Source organism: Channa argus, chromosome 17, assembly GCF_033026475.1.
Source record: "Channa argus isolate prfri chromosome 17, Channa argus male v1.0, whole genome shotgun sequence".
Lineage (NCBI taxonomy): Eukaryota > Metazoa > Chordata > Actinopteri > Anabantiformes > Channidae > Channa > Channa argus.
The window spans coordinates 16,327,526-16,344,876 of NC_090213.1; positions in this window are offsets into that span (position 1 = coordinate 16,327,526).

Sequence of the window (17,351 nt, forward strand, 5' to 3'; positions counted from 1 at the left end):
TTGGATTTGTTGTCACCTATTAATGCAAGTCCACCTTGGGTTTCCAACAACTGCTCTTGAGTGACAAAAACTCCCCCTAGCTTCATATTTACCTTAGTGTCTGCTGTTTGTCGCTGAGCAGGTTTAAATACAAAAGTATTTATTTTTGTAGCTTTAATAAAAGGATATCAAAGTTAACATGTATGGAGCTATCCTGGAGTTAGAGTATAATAAATGTAGAGTGGGCTTACAATACCAAAAGTGGAATTTAGCTATACATTCATATTTAGGTCACAATAAAGGGCATTGATGTTTTTCATTAATAAAACCCATATACATAAAGAAAATAAAACAAAGTCAAAGCTGCAACTGTATTAAATGGCTAAATAAAGAATGGGAATAAGTTCATTTGTCTGGACCCATGGAGACTTCCAGAGATCTAGTAAAGCTCTAGCTCTAGAGCTGCAGAAGGAGACGTGAATTAACATTGACTGAATGATCTGATCAAAACTAACATAAGTACCTGCATTTGTTACCTGAACTTAAGCTGGAGAAAAATCAAATGGGTTTTTTTTCCACACTAAATCTCAAAACGTAAATGTTGGAGTGGGCTAAAAGATGGTACTTATACGACTTATTCCATCTGAGGCTTTGGAGATTTATCTAACAAAATCAGCAATTAACTGCAAAGAAACAGAGACAATTCTGTGAATAAAGCAACCTAATTAACTTTCACCATGTGAATGTTTTTTTCTGACCAAAATACTTCTGATAGTAGAGCAGACAATCCTGAACTCTGTGTGTGTGCATATGTGTGTATGTGTGCATCTTAATGTAGTGTGGCGACATGCTGCATGTGTGTACAGCGCTGTGTTAGTTTGTGTGTTCAGTGGTTTTCTATTTTCATTAGACACATAAGGACTTGGTGCTGTCCTCTGCCCAGCTGTGAAAATAACAGCCTCCAGGTACATCAATGCACCATTAATTCTGTGGCTTAATGCTCTTTCTGCACATGCACGCTCACGCCTACACGCGAACACACACACACACACACAAAAGTGCAATCTGTCTATTCCAGCTCGTGGGGACTGTTGCTTAAAGGGACTTTCTATCAGTGTCTTCAGTAAAGTGGAGTTGTGTGTTTGGTGGAACTCTTGCATAGCTGCATCCATGCATAATCACATAAATGTTTGTAATCCTGTGCAAGTAATCTGAAGATGATCTTACCGGTGCCTCATCGTGTTACATGCAGACAGCTTTGGTCTTGTCAGTAGTCCTACCTTTAACAGTGGACCTTAAGGAGGAGACCTATCTCTGCAAGTGACAGCTATCAATCCAGCCCCAGGGTCGATGGAGGGATAGAAGAAAACCCCTTTTATCTTCGCTCTGACTTTCCCTCAATCTCTGTCTCACTCGCCCCCCTTCTTTTTAACTGTGCCTTCTCCTGTCTGCAGAATTCTCAGCGCACTCACACACTTGTCCAAGGTAATTCTTCAAGCCCTTTTTACATTAGATGCACTTGCACATCTTTGTTTCATTGTCTCTCACCCCCTTTTTCTACCATCACCTCTTATTCCCATGGATTTGTGTAAATTGTACTGTCATACACTTTTTGCTGAGCGAGGAAATCAATAGATTAAGGCCTGAGAGAAGTTTTTGGTGGCTAACTCTGTGGAACAAATTTCAAGACAATTCTCCACTGATGCTAATTCTCCGCCTGCGAGTACTTGTTGAGTGTTTTGGCCGAGCACACATACGCTCACACAAATCCACTTTGGGCTAAGTCTGGGTAGGAGTCTATTTATGGTTGGCCTGAAAATAATTCTTAGTGTTAAACGAGACATTTCAAGCGCTATTGTGGCCTGTGACAGTTCAATCAATAATTGGAAACATGAGCAACTTTTTCTCGAGGCCAGAAATTAGAAAGCTAAATAGGATGTCATATACAATGACATGATTTTTTTTTTTTGGACTTGAATTACATGCACAGTATCTGCTCCATTTGCCACTAACCTAGGATTTGTTTCCAGTTTTTGACACATGTAGAGCACGTTTTTGATTTGGCAAACGATCACTGCTTTTCCATTTACCCACAAACACGATTTCCATCTCTGACTATTTCCCCTCCTTCACTCTTTCCTTACCTCTGGATGTAGTCAGTATCAGAGAGGTTTTTTTTTCCTGTCTCCTGGCCCCAGGGGAAGGTACTCTCCCCACCACCCACCCTACTCCACCTACCCCACCTCATCATCATCCATCTGGGAGGCAGGATAAGCATTGCATGGGACATTAGGCCCATTACCCAGTCATGACAGTCTACCAGCCCAAGCCCACTTGCTCTCCCAACGCTCTCAGGCTGCAGCCCAATTTAGTGGAAGGAACACTTTGCTTAACACAACTTACAAGGCAGCGTTGGCACTGTATCAGTCTTTCACTGGGTCCCGCATCTCTAAATTATGTTGGAAATTTCTCCAAATCATATGTTATGATATGTTCTGGTCTGAACCACCAGGCTTCATTTGCCAGCTACAGACTGTAATTATTAATTTGAATATTGTCACATTGTACTCGTGAAATTATATTCAGTAAGTGGTGAAGATTAATTATACTTAACTATACTTTACATGTTTTCACATCAGCTCTTGGAAGGTTTTAAGGATCATTTCAGGTAATTGTCTCAGAGAAGCCTGTTTTTAACTATAGCCTTACGTTAGGGCTGGAATGTTTGGGGGTGCAGTAAAAAATGTCAGGGGTTAGTTCACAGTCATACGCTTCGTGTTTTGTCCTTTTCTTTTATTTGACTCTTTGTGTTCCAAGGAGGAAAAGAAATACTTTTTTGAGATTGGATCTGTCGAGCCGGGACACAAAGAAATGTATCAGGTGAAGAGACATTATACTACAATAAAACTGACTTTTAGACCTTGGACTTACATTATATTAAAGCTGAAGTCAGTGAGAGTAAAGTTTTTGCTGTTTCTCTGATAAATCCTATTGAATTCTCTTTAAATTTGAGCCTTTACCGATTAACATTTACATCTCTCAAAATTGTAGGTTTGTTTTAGAATTAAAGAAAGAATTTGGCATCCAAAGCCAACATAATATGCTAATGTATTGTTTGTCTTTCATAGTAATTATTTCTTGACCCCTGAAAAAGAACAATAATCAAACGGATCATCATGGGATCTGAGTGGCACTTTTTAACAGTGTTACCTGGATCTAACAGGGATTGAGAGGTTTTGATCCACAGTGTGAGTGACCGTCAGCCGTACACACAGGACAGAGGGTGTAACCGGCCTCAAGCCTCCAACTAATCTACTCACAGAGTTATCTCCTGCCAAAGGAGCTTATAGAGCCTGGGTCCACCCCAGGGGGCACCCCCAGATGTACAGTACAGTAGACTTCACACACACAGACACATAGATTGTAACTGCTCTTGTAATAATGGATTACGATCTCATTTACCTCTCTAATTTAGCAAAAGTAGGGCAAAAACTACCTCATCTCCATGCGAAGAGCAAACAGCATATGAGCATTTATCGGCCAAAATCTGATCTTATTTCCTATCGCTGACAAGAACAACACAGGGCAAAGGGCTACCAAGGGAAATCTAGAGAAGTTCAGCTTATCCCCTGTAAATGCATTATCTCGTGGGGATATTGTAAAGTTATTCCAACTGTTACAATCCCTACGTCTCCACAATCCCTACACATCCACCCCTCTCCCCAGTGTTGCATGTTTAATACATTGAGGGCAGATGATCCCTAAATAAATATTCTGTTCCACTTTGCATGCTGGGATGGTGGTAATGCAATAAGCCTGTGTAAGCACAAGGGAGCCCAACTAAGCACTGATCCCAATTCTGCTTGTCCAGTAAGTTACCAGGGTGGTCAGCTTAGGCCAACAGATCCCAGACCCTGGCTACAGATTTGGATACAACTGAAAGAATTGTTAAACTGCAAAACACTTTGAAGAGTACAGTACTTTATTGTGACTGGGTGAGCCCGGGTAGATATTTCCATCGAACAGTGTCTTATCTAACTCTCACAAGGAAGAAAATAAGCACATAGCTTACAATGTAAAACGACTTTGTTAACCACTTGGAATTTTAGATCTGTGTTCCATGTTAATTGTAATGGTTGTCGGATGAGCACTGGAAAACATTTTTTCATTGTTTGTCATCACCCGCGCACTGAAGCTACAGCATGAGGCATCCACAACTTGTTTCAGATTTAGAGAAAGAACGATTCTGACGTCCTTTTCTTCCTTGAGTCATCTATTGTTACCGGTTATTTACTGAAAAAGCTCAGATGGCAACTAGAAGGCTCCAGCATACCTGTATGTTTATTTATAGAGCCATGCTATCTAAGCTGCTGAGATATTTAACATCCTTAGTTGACTTAACAAGTGTACTAATGATTATGAATGGGATTCAGTCGTGACAAATGGTTGGACCCAGTGTGTTGGGGTCAGTGCCAGTCTGGCTCAGTCTGTGCTGACAGTAAGCAGAGTGAATCATTAAGTGTCCGCTGTGTAAAGATCCCAGTGTTTGGTCTTAAGACCCCTGTCGATGCCAGTCGTTCTGACTAAGATTTTGTGAGACCAATGAAGTCAAATCCAAGGGACTTACCCACAGTAATTACAGCTTCAAGTGAATTTAGCTCCATTTTGCAGTTATTTTACCGCAGTTTCCCTTTGTAGGCTCTCTAGTCAACATCGTCCTCACCTTTCCACCCAGTTTATGTTTGTTCTTTTACGCGCAAATTATACTTTTGATAAAAAGTGAAAATTAGAATCTGCTGTTATATGTGTTTAGACCCAAGAACATGCAAGTTTCCATTCAGGTGTTGCCCTCAGTTTGCTCAGTCATCGAGTGTTTGTTGCGTCCAGACTGCAAGAGACTAGAAATCTATGATAGTCGGTGGAAAACAGTCTTTAGGTGTGAACTCTCCAGTCATTATATAAATTAACTGCAGTTCAGCTTGAAGCTGGTAACTCTGAAAAATATCTTTCTTGCCAACATTTCTAGTGATACTTGTGATTGTTATAAGTGGCTTACATTTGATGTTAGCTTGGATAAGTGCATTGTGATGATTGAGAATTTGATCTTAAATGAAGCTTTGACCTAATATAGAAAACACAAACAAAATATGCATTATTTTTGTACGCGTCACATGTTGGAGCAAAACCATTCTTCAAATACTGTCCAAAAACTGTTTCTCTGAACTGCCTTGTATCCATCTCCACAAAATAAATGACTTTCACCAATATAATTTGTCTTCCACAGTTCTGTTGTGCGTCCTCCTCTTCTCCCTCGCACTTTTCACCCTGTGATTCAACCAAGCTGAGGTGTTGATTTGAGCCTCAATGGCATATGAAAGCAGGTGGAGATGAGAGCATGTGGGACGCTATTAGACCCAGCATGAGCTGTTCATGGGTGTTTTTCTGGCTGCTTTTGCTGAGTCTTCACTCCCACCCACTTGAAATTGAGAACCAATGCACGAGAGAGAGAAAACAAACTAGGCAGGGACAACTCTCTTGCATAACATCTGCCGTTGCTGCACGACACGTTTGGTCACGCTCCGAATCACTACTCCTCAGTCCACAAACAAGAGAGGAGGTGTGTGGCTACAGGCATGTGTGAAAGTCAGAGAGATGGTCTTCGGTCCCATATGGTGTCCCCTAGGAATAAATCGCACACAAAAATTAAAACCAACATAGTGTAGCATGTTGTCTTAATGTTTGCATTTTCACTTTTCTAAATGTTTTCCGGGTTGCAGCATGTTCGCCAAATGTTTGTGTTTTTACTTTTTTTACTTCTTTTTTCCTCAGGGGCCACCGTAGCCCTGACCATGGATCGGGGGGGGGGGGGGATTGTTATTGATTGCAAAGCTGTCCCTTTTAATTATGTCTGTATCCAATCAATGCAACAGGCCGTAGGAGCCAAAGTGACATTTCTCCTCTCTGATTACTCGTGTCTCCTTTGTGGCTCAGTTGTCCTTTAGTCTCACTTGATACCATCATCTGGAGTCATTTTGCATCTTATGTTTTACCTAGCTTCAGCGTTCATTTAGGGATGCACAATGGCACACGTGAGAGAAACCCAGAGTGTTTTCCAATACTTAAAGTGATGCATGGCAAATACAAAGTTAGGCTTGATGAAAATGTGCTGTTTTTCACAATCCCATTCATTTTCTGCACAGACAACATTAGATGACTGCTGAATCATCAGTGCAAAAGATGAGCAACTGTGTTAAGAATATCTGGTTTGTTTGACAAAAAGTCAACGGTGAAAGCCTCTTGACATAAAAGAACATCTAGTACATTATGTCTTATATGTATTTTTAAGCTTGCTAACAGCCGGAAGAAGCCAAAGATTATGTTTCATCACAGCAGAATGATGCATTCAGGGTCAGTTTTTAATGAATATTTTCTTCCCAATTACATTTCAAGAGCTATCATGGTAGCTTCAGCCAGAACTGATGGAATAAGCATCATTTCTCAGAAACAAAACTGCAACCTTTTAATCGGATTTTTGTCCACTGCCATTACACAAACTACAGTATAACATCAGTGAATCGTCTTCGTTAAGAAACATTAAGGATATTAAAATCAATGTTTTTATAATCAGATTCAAGATGGTGCATGCACATCCCTTGTCCCTCCCATTTCAAGTGCTGTACATAGGCAAGTAGTAAAAAAAAAATAACATAAAACTAAAAAGTGGCTAAAAGTGCAAACTGAAGAGATGGTTTGGAAAATATTGTTTAAAGCACGACATGTTCACTGGGTATTATACAACATAGGACAAAGAATGCTGTGCTGTGTCATATTAAGATGCAGCCTGTTACAATATAAACCAGACAATCCCGATCATCTTTTGCAGTTAGTATTTAATTTAATTCTAATCTCAAATTTGTACATTTTTCCATGATCTGCTGTGAACTGACTGACTAACTTTTCTTTGTCTCATTGGAAATGAAGTAATTAGAAGTGTACCAATTTAACACTGTATTCATTTTTCTGACAAATTGTCACATACTTTTTAAGTATGCATTACAGTTGTCCCATGCTGACCCCTGTCCACTACAACACTAAAACCACCAGATGGATTTAAAGTTGTTGCTCCTCCAAAACGTCCTTCAGGCCTGTCGTAGTCATCGCTTCTCACTGTCTCACTGTCTGCTGTGCAGTGAGCATGTCATATTTGTTGAAAGCGCCTTGTATATGAACAAAGACAATCAAGGTACTTTCAACAGAGGAGAATTGCAATTGAATATGCGGGTAGATACAGTGTCCTTTGAGCTGCAAAATTAAATTTCCCCTGCAAGCTAGAACAAATTTCACAAAAAGAGATTCACAATAGCAGCGTGTTTGTAATTGTGACTTTCAATGTTTACCCTATTAAAGATGAACGCCGGGCTAAATCAAATTCTCCCGTGGACGATGAAGTGAAGGACTGAAGAAGTGGACGCTGCTGAATTAAGCTGGCAGTAATTGAGGTGGTGGTGGGTCTGAGCTAACAATGAAAACAGTATGCTCAGTACAGTGCATCAAGATTAACAGCATCTCCCTTTGATTAATTCCAGGTCAAAGAATAACATGAGCAATGCTCTACTCTGCAAAAATGTTCTTTTCAGTCTCGATCTCTTTTCATTTCTCTTTCACATACTCTCCTTGTAACGCTCTCCCCATTCCTCTGTTTCTGTTCTGTGAATGACTGAGGTGTAGAAGTAGTCGAGTCTGAAAGACATAATTGGATCCTTGAATCCTTTATTAATTTCTTTATTGCTTTTGTGGGATTCTGAATGTTTCCTCACTTTTTAATTTTCCACATGTTTATGTCAAATCCCAGCTGTTACCACCTCAAATGGTTTCATTAACTTGTTCTGGAAACGCACTGTACATCTGCATTCTGCAGTAATTTGCAATTTGCTAAAGCATGCCTCTGTGTACACGGAGAAAGAGCATAAACACCTGTCCAGTAAGTATGAGGCACGCTCACCGCCATAGTCTGGCCCAGTGTGCCAGATAATTTACTTTGTCTTTCCTCATACAGTAAAGAAAATTGTATTTGTAATCCAGCTATAGATGTGGAAGCCCAGTTTTGCATGACTGAAAGATTCGGTAGAAACACCCTTGTCAAAAGTAGAAAGAGGAACTGGAAAAAGAGGTACTTTAACATGCTTGTACTTCAGGAAAAACATGCTGAGTAGAGCCATATTTTCATCCTCTCAACCATTTTTTTTTTCTTTTTCTTTTTGGGATCACGCAAGGACAATCATGGCTTACTGACCCTCATCTGTCTCCATGGGGACAAAAAAGCCATTTCTGCCATTACTGAGATTAGAGTCTTATCTGCTTTTGTTTCATTTTGGAATAGCTCATGCAGACTATCAGCAGGCCTGCTGCTTCTACTCCAGCAGCTATTATCACAGCCACAGTACACTGTAAATACTGTATCTCTGATATTGTTACCTAAACTTCCAGTAATTTACCACTTTGCCTGAAAAATGCAGTTGTTTGCAATACAATGCAATGAAGTATCCATAAATCATGCAACAGGAAGTAGATAGTGTACACAAATAGAAAAGTGGGAGGTGACCAAGGGAGGGAGCCCTCCACGTTTATCTGTTTGTGTCACATATATTTGTGTTTGGATTCACATGTCACATCTTGACAAATGTCGACATTTTTGGGAAATGCAGTAAATACAGTATTATATTACTGAGAGCCACAAATAGTCCAAAATGCCTTTGTACACATTATAACATTATAAAGTCACAATTAACACTTGAGCACCAGTATTATTTGTTTCCATTTATATGTTGGGGGGGGGGGGAGTCAGTTGTCTTAGTCAAAAAAAAAAAAAGACTTTAATGCTCCATGTGCTGCAGTATGAGCCCAAAATTGCAAAATCCATTAATCTCTTAATACCTGTAACATAAATCATTTGATTGCTAGAACATGTTGTGGACAATACATAGTATGCAAGGATCAGATCAGGGTACTAGAGTATTTCAGGCCCATCACATGAATGTACTGTGTTATATCCACCAATCCACCAAACACCATCCTGTAAATGCTTAAAGCAGGACTAAGGCTGATCCCAGTTGTCAGTGGATGAGAGATAGCAAAGACAATACAATATAATTAGGACCATCAGATGGTTTTGTGCCACTACAGTATCAGCAATTGTCAGTCTGCAGTACTGGAAATACCCAATTGTACTCACTTTGGATATACTTGTGTGATCATAGCAGCCTAAACACATTTAAGTCACAAAATAAGGTATGTTGATTAAAACCCAGTGACAGATACTGATGATCACTTGTAAAAATGTGGCATCGGGGTAGAAATTATTTAAGAATGCTATAAATAGGCTTGGAAAGGTGGGTTGTAATTGGTCATATGTATTCTCTGCATTTTCACACCCCTGCCCTCACTATAGTGCTTCCTAATGGCCTCCTCTTCACTCCTGCTCTCCTCACCCTCCGTTGATTTGTACACGAAACTCTCACAATCCCCTACGGGACTTAGTAGAGAGTCTGCGTGCTCCGTGTGATGATCAGCAAGTCTTGAGATTCTGACATCCAATCATCTGTCTTCTGGCGGCGTCCTGCCTGGCTTCACATTTCAGGAGGGTGCCATTTCTTGTATTCCTGCTCGGAGAGCTGTTTCATATTTGGAACGGACTGGTGGTTTTTCTTTGCCCTGACACGCTGCGGAAAGTGACTCTGATAAATCTGCACTGGGTTTATTAGGGGAAAGTGTGCAGAGTTTTTGTTTCCAGCCATCTATGCAATCTCAAGTGAACTGGAATCTTCACCCCCACTTCCCAAAAACAGCAGAAGAAACATGTGTACTCCCCCCCCCCCCCCCCACACACACACACACACATATACACACACACACTCTCTCCTTTACTTGCTCCACTGCTAAAAGGAAAGTTTCCCATTAAAAATGTTCCCAGATTCGGTTCCTGTAGTGTGGAAAAAATACATTAGAGGAGTTAATGTGATTTTGGCTGAGCAGATTAGAAGTGTCTTTCATGGTCACATTCCAATATTAGTCCAGAGCTAAGCCTCAATATGTGTTTCTTTTGTGCTTAACCTCATAATGTCAAGAGACCCATAGTCACTTCTGGCATGGATATTCTCATCCACTCCCAGCAAAGTTAGCTGCTCCGCTCATCTAAAGCTGTGCAGAAAAGGAGGGGTTAGGGCAAAAACATGTGGAAAAAGGAGGAACACCAGCTTGAAAAAAGACATTTTATACATGTTCATGCTGGGAAGAGAAAACACTCCCCCTCCCCACTCTTATGTGCTCTAGTCTCCTCGAGCATATGCTGCAAAACCCACAAGTGATGCAGCATCGTCAGATGACAAACAAACAGACTAGAGTCGATGGCCTCGCTGATGATCTGTCCTAACAGACTGAGAGTCCTGGCTGTCAGCAGGAGCCAAATCCTCAGAGTAAACATGAGCGGAGACTGATCCACATTCAATTTAAATGACCTCCATGCTGCCACTGCATCTCACCGAGGGAATTCAAATGCCTCAATCACGCTGCACTCTCTCCCTAACTCAATCCAAGGGGGATTAAGGAGCCAAATCAATTAGGAGCTGCGGGTAAGAAGCAGAAGCCCCCTGTTATCTGTTCCTCCCTCTCACTTATTCTGCTTCTCTCTGTGTGCAGCCAAAAACAAAAGGTGCTTAAGTACCTTTTAGCAGGAGTGGTCACTAGCTTGTAGTTATAATTACAGCTTGATAATTGGAACCACTTTCCTGCTGTACATACATTCAGCCTTTTTCACCTCCTGCCCATGTGACTCCCAAGCAAAGTTCTTTTTTATTTTCTATTAAAAGAAATACATTCAAATCCTACTTAGACAGTATAGCAGAGACTCAACAGAGGCTGTTGAAATCTCTTCTTGTGTCTAATCCCCGACTCTTTCTTTTTCACCCTGTTTTTCCTCTGAGTCTTCCTCCTTCTTGCCTAAATCTTTGTCTTTATGCAGAGGCTGCTCTTTCCTCTCCTTACACCTTTGACTCCCCCCTTCCCAGCCTCCCTCCCACTCTGGCCCTGGGAAGAATACATAAGTTCAGAGGGAAACAAGTGTGCTCTGGCGGCAGGATGAGAGGACCGTTGCTGTTGCTGAGTGAATCCTCCGTTTCCTTCTCACAGTCTCGGTCTCTCTCACTCTCTCCCTGTCTGTCTCCTCCTAGGCCAGAGAATCAAAGGAGATCAGCTCCCTTACAGCCCTGACTTAAGAGGGGTTTGAGTACAGAGTATGGTGAGTAAAGAAGTGGGCTGCAGAGGGGGGGAACAAACTCATCTGATAGAAATAACTCGGAGGGTGATACAGAGAACAGTGGATGGATGTAAAAGCATTAAAAAATGCATTCTGTTCTCTTTTTAAACAAGATGGAAGAGAATGTGAATCTATTCTTTATTCAAAGGTTGAGTCATGTCAGCTGGACGAGCAGCCTAATCACACTGAAGAAGAAGTCTAGTTGACATGAATAAACCTTTAGATAATCAAATATGAAAGGACAGCAAGAAAAGCAGCAAGAAAACAGCATATTGTTTATTGTATAAGCCTGTTTCTTTAGATATATGAACAGTTGTTTGTGATAAAGAAAAAACAAATCTGCACCGTGTACTGTACTATGGGCACTTTCACGGTGGACTATACTTTTAAGGATCATGATTTCTGGCGTGAAGACCCAGTAGAACAGTGTGTCTGGCTGATGTGTTTTTAATAGTTGAAACATGGGACAACACTTCAGGTTATGTATATTGAACAGATGAACAAACTAATCCAGGCTGCTATCTGAAAAACTACAAAATATGAGTAGAAAACATTTAGTGTTTTAGCGTCTGTTTAGTGTCAGCAGACAATATGATTCATTTAGAAAGTGACTGACATTTTGCCTTAAGATTGCAGAAATAAAACAAAAAGTCAAACTCAGGCTTTTTTTCTTTTTCCTTGTTTTTTTTTTAATGGCTGCACCACTTGACCATATGAAAATATTTTACATTTGCAAATTAGCGTGGGCGATTCTCTGCTTTTAAACAAAGCTCTTTGCTGCACACTCGCAGTTTGTACTGTACAGGGTAGAAGGTCTATTGACTTCACAGGCACAAGCACAATTCATTTAAATTGAATTATTTAAGTAACATTTTGATCTGCAAGTAAGTCTAAGTGTCAGGGGATCACAAAAAGTCACTGGGATTCATTTCGTCTGGACTTTATTTGCAATCCATCCAGAGGTTGTTGGGATTTTTCCGACTCGACCAAGGTGGTGGACCGATGAAGATGCTGAGAGCGTAATTGTATTCATTGCACCATACAGTTCATACCTACTGTAGTCAAACACAGCGAGAACAAGAGTGCTATCACAAAATGTTCTACCAGGGATGGAAAGAGAAATTATATGAACTAATATTCACATACTGGAGCCATCTGAATTACCATAAGTGAGTATCTTATAACAGCCCTACATAATTAGTGAAATGTTGAGTCAAATACAGAAAAATGACTTGTTTTTCATTCTCCACCTTGTTCTGATTTAACTGGTCCTGACCGCCCGGTGGCCCTCACTTCTGTGTTTGCTACTGCGTCTGTGTCCATCTGTCTGTCCATCTGCATGAGTAATCGTTAGTCTCTTCATTAGACAAATGGAAGGAGATGGGAGGAAGCTACATCGGGAAGCCAATCAGATAGCGTAAATAGGAGGGAAGGACATTTCAGATCCAAATCAGCAGCAATGAATCACAAGGGCACCACTGATTCATAGGGCATGGCTTGATTTAGGGCTGGATAGGCATGATTCAACAACTAACTGGCTGCACTAAATTGCACCTCCGTTTTATACCGAACTGTGCTTGTGCTTTTGACATTTAATAATAGCTACAAACTTCTGTGTTATTTACTGATCCCCATATTATTGCTCATGGGATTCTCCCATGTGCACATGTGCTCACTGACACACACAGCTCGCAATGTTAGGAGAATACATTAAATGCAGTCTCGCTCTGTTAAATACACTTGTCACGATGACACGTTCCTCTGTGCCCCATCTTCACATTCTTTCCCCTCTCTTGGGCCCATTATTGTGAAAGTTTGCAGCTCTTGCCATTGTCCACATATCCACTCGCACACTAATCTCTCACCCTCATTTTCTAGATAGTTCCAATGTGGTGCAGCATATTTTAGGTTTGCTGCCTTTCTCTGACATGATCTTCCTCTCTAGATTTGTTTGCTTGTTTGCTTGACCTTTTGAGAAATATGCTGTTCTTGATAAGAACATTTATTCAGCTCTGTGATTTGTGCCATAAGTATAGATTAGTATAACATAAGGCAGTAAACAAACTGCATTTGAATCTATACCAATCAGCTAACTTAGTCAAATTGAGAGCCTCTGTTAGTCATTGTACTTGAATGCAGGGTTTATTGGTGGTTCAGTCCTGGCAACAAACGAACAAAGCTACTGGGAAATATCCCTCAGGTTCAGCAACAACAGCCATACAAACAATGTGAGGGAATGTTTTCTGTCTACAGTGGTGGATGAAGTACTCAAAACCTGCATTTAAGTAAAAGTACAAATAAAAAAAGTACCTCCTGAAACTTCTACTTGATGATTTATAATTGACTTGTAGTTAAAAGTACTATTGTGTTTTCTCCGTGATTAGGGGGAAAATTAACTAATTATTGGTGTTAGACTTAAATGATGGGGTGAAGCTGATTAACTATATGATCCGATGCTTTTTCCAGTTTTATTTCTAAACTATTCATGTGGAGTGAGAAGAAAAGGTACAATGCCACTTTCAAGTTCAGTAAGCCAAAGAGTAAAACGACTGCAAACCTGCTCACTTTGAATACTGCTAATATGTGTATGAGACTGTGTCTCAAAAAGTGCTTAATTATGAAATGTGTACAAGTGACGCGATTGTAACTTGTAACACAACTTTGATTAGAAATGTAGTGGGGGATAAAATGTAGATATATGTTCTTAGATGTAGTGGAGAAATAAGTCAAAGTGGCCATAATTAAATCTACTGTAAGTACAGATATGTGAAAAATGTACTCAACTACAGTAGTACTTGTACTTTGTATTTCATGGCCAGTATGCTGTATAGGCACAGGGAGGGTGATTTCAACAGACATATGTCATCTTAGTATGAAATGTGAATCTTTCCAACATGAGCTTATGAATGCGTTTCTCTTTAAAGCACAGCGGTTAAATCTCACAATTTAACTCCTTTCTTTGTTCATTTAAATGCTGAAAAGTCCACAAGTGTTATAGAGGAAGAAGAATCCCAGCATATAAAATATCGAAGGAGGTGAACCCAAGCCCTCATTGGGAAATTTATACACAAGCTATGAAAAATGGCTGCTCCACAGACCACATCACTTTTCCTCACTGCAGTCTCTGTTACTTACTGAAGCATTTCATTCTGAACTGTTCCATTTCAAAGTCACTGTCTGGTTCTGTATTCATAACCATTCCTGTATGAATGTCCAATTCCATTTCGACCCATAGACAAATCACCTGCTTAGACCCAGAATGCTAACCCCGTTTTCAGTACGTTGATTGATCTGTCTCCTATCTCCCTGCAGCAGCTTTATTTCAAATCTGAAAGCAAACATTAGTGGCCTGAACATTACCCTTCTCTCTCATATTCTATGTCTTTCTCTCTCTCATCGCATTATGTCTTTATCTCTCTCACTCTTTCTCTCTTTTGCTATCGCATCCAGGGATCATCTGTCAAGGCAACGAGGGAATAATAGGAGCTCCCTCTCGCTAGGTCGAACTGACTGTTGTACCTTCCATTATGACTGAGACATGAGTGATTGCCTTGGAGATGGAAGGTAGGGAATATGAATGAACTGATCTTAGTAAAATAGAGAGAGGGTGGCATTGGCCTTACTGGTAGCTACACCTTAGTGTAAGACTGGGAGCAGTGGTATTTGTCAATCTCTGATGCATCACACCTCCAACACACCTAAGAGTCATTCCAGGACATTTATCTTCCAAAGTGGGGCAACTCGAATGATGTGCCTGATCTGTTTTTTTCTTTTCTTTTTTTTTTTTTTTGGATGACATCAAAGCTCTTTTCCAAAGGCCCTTTGAAAAACAAATTGTGACCATCTTGAAAGCATATTGCAGTGGTGCATGCATAGTGGAAAGTACAGAAATGTCCACATGATTTATGTGCCATATGATTTCCAGTACAATTGCAAGGGGAACAAAAGAAAAAAATGACTTGAGCTTCAGCATTGTATTGTACGTTGCTTTGATAAGCAGGCATTCTCTCAGCAAATGAAAGAAATGTGTCATCTTTTTCAAAATTCACCGAGCTTTCATCACTTTGTTTGTCCTTCTGTGCCTGCTTTTGTTTCACCCACTCTGCCTCTGAAGTAGTTTTTGAGGGGCAGAGGGCTTCATTGTATCCTTTCCTGTCTTTCTTTCTCTCTCTCTTTTTTTTTTCACTCTGTCATTCTTTGTCTTTAAAATCTGGAGCCTGGCCTTTCTCTGTGTTCCAACACAAACTGTTTGAGTAACCAAGATGAACTTTCTTCTTTCTTTCTCGACGAAAATGCATGAAGACGTGGGTGAGTCACGTGCACAATAAGCGGTATCAAGTGTAAAACACCTTTTACCCTGCCACGAATAGAACACCTGCACGAGACCTCAGCAGTATCCGTTTATATTCATGTGTTTAAAACTGCAGATCTGCACTGCACCTGGCTCACATGAATTATTTGTGTGAGCCAAGTCTATGCCAAACTGTATCTCTCTGTGTGTATGTGTTTGTCTGTGTGTGTGTATGTGTGTTCTCTCTTCACACAACCATCTGGCTGGAATCTGAAACACTTAGGTATCACACAATCAGCCCTTCCAGGTGTCAGGGTGTCCGTGTGCCCAGGTGGCGGATGGGTCTTGCCAAGACCTTTTCCCGTCTGGATCTGTGGCATTAGACGACTATTTCACCTTGATATCAAGGTTTTCATTTTCTATTCCAATAACCTTGACATGGCTAAATGAACAGCTGACCTTCACCATTACCAAGGTGTGCACATTTGATCATGTGCACCGTTTTTCTACAATTTCATATGCTCAAATGTGCAACACAGCACAACAATCTGCTCTATCACTATTCGACCACCACTACTCAGACATAAAGGCTGAGCACCGTGTATTTATTGTCGTCTTATAAGGGTTAACTACCTGTGCTGTTACACTCTGAGTTACGAGGATACTCTGATCCCTCTTTCGTTTTGTCAATTCTGCTGAAATCTGTGGTGGGGATGATGAAATATTAGCAGTACATAATGTAGGACTGACAGAGTCTTACAGGCTGGACACAATGATTTCCTGTCAGTGTGTAAGCCAGAGTGAACTTTATGTTAAGGATCAATTCTACGTTTTTTTTTGTTTTGTTTTTTTTACAGATGTTGTGTGATTGAAAGAATTTATAGCTTGACGACAAGCATATAAAACAATATAAAATCTATCTGTTTAATGTTTCTACTTGTCCTTTCACAGATAGGGAAATTGAGTCATGCTCAGAGAATGGTTTTGACACCAGCATGGAGCACAAGACGTGAAAGACCAATGGATACCAGTGACCACACATAACAGCTGCAAAGAGTAAAATCACTCAGCAAAGAGGACACACTGTGCCTTATATGCTCTTCAAATGGTACATTTTGGACCTTTGGTCGTATAGGAGTGATGGATCTCATCTCAGAGCAGCAGTTTCTCATGCTGAAACCAATGATTGATGCACTATTACGACATCTGCACCTCTCTGGCGATTGTCTATTCAAGCTCAGAGGTATGTGGTTAAAAAAACATGCAGGTACCCTGCAGTGCAGTGAGTGTGCGCTCTTTGTCTCCCACTCTCCCCTTTCAGATGTATGTAGGTGTTAGGACTACAGTCCATGTGTCAGGATAACCAAGTCTGACAGGTGCTTCTCCTCATTATTCAAATTGATTTTCACCAGTTTGAGAGGGAGTGATAGAGGTGCCCTCGTGTGTCGTGCTCCATAAGCTGCTGTGTATACAGTGCATTGTCTTATATGGCAAGTATGCACAGTCCCACCGCCCAAAGCATTGATGGTTACATTACACTGACATTTAAAATGAAATATCACCCTCTTATCATCCGTATACCATCACATTTTTCCCGATAAGCTGGACCTATTGATCTAAATATCACATCCATCCTACTAAGCACAGAAGCTGCGGACTTTGCATGCAACAGCCCCCAAACAACGGGAGATAAATGAACGTCCATTAAAGATCTTAGCTGGGCTTGTTTGAGAACCCAACCTGGCCAAATTGGATTCTAATAGATGTCCT